This window comes from Lupinus angustifolius, unplaced genomic scaffold (genome assembly GCF_001865875.1).
Source record: "Lupinus angustifolius cultivar Tanjil unplaced genomic scaffold, LupAngTanjil_v1.0 Scaffold_569, whole genome shotgun sequence".
Classification (NCBI taxonomy): Eukaryota; Viridiplantae; Streptophyta; class Magnoliopsida; order Fabales; family Fabaceae; genus Lupinus; species Lupinus angustifolius.
Window position 1 is genome coordinate 73,150 of NW_017727906.1, and position 244 is coordinate 73,393.

A 244-nucleotide genomic window follows, 5' to 3' on the forward strand; every position below is an offset into this window, starting at 1 on the left:
TCATCCTATCCTCTTCCTCATCCTCATCCTCATCCTCCTCCTAATGCTATCCTCATCCTATCCTCATCCTCTTCCTTATTGTATCCTCTTCCTCATCCTCATCCTCATCCTCCTCCTAATCCTATTCTCATCCTCATCCTTCCTCATCCTTCCTTATCCTCATTCTCGTCCACATCCTATCCTCATCCTCCTCCTCATCCTATCCTCATCCTCTTCCTCATTGTATCCTGTTCCTCATCCTCAT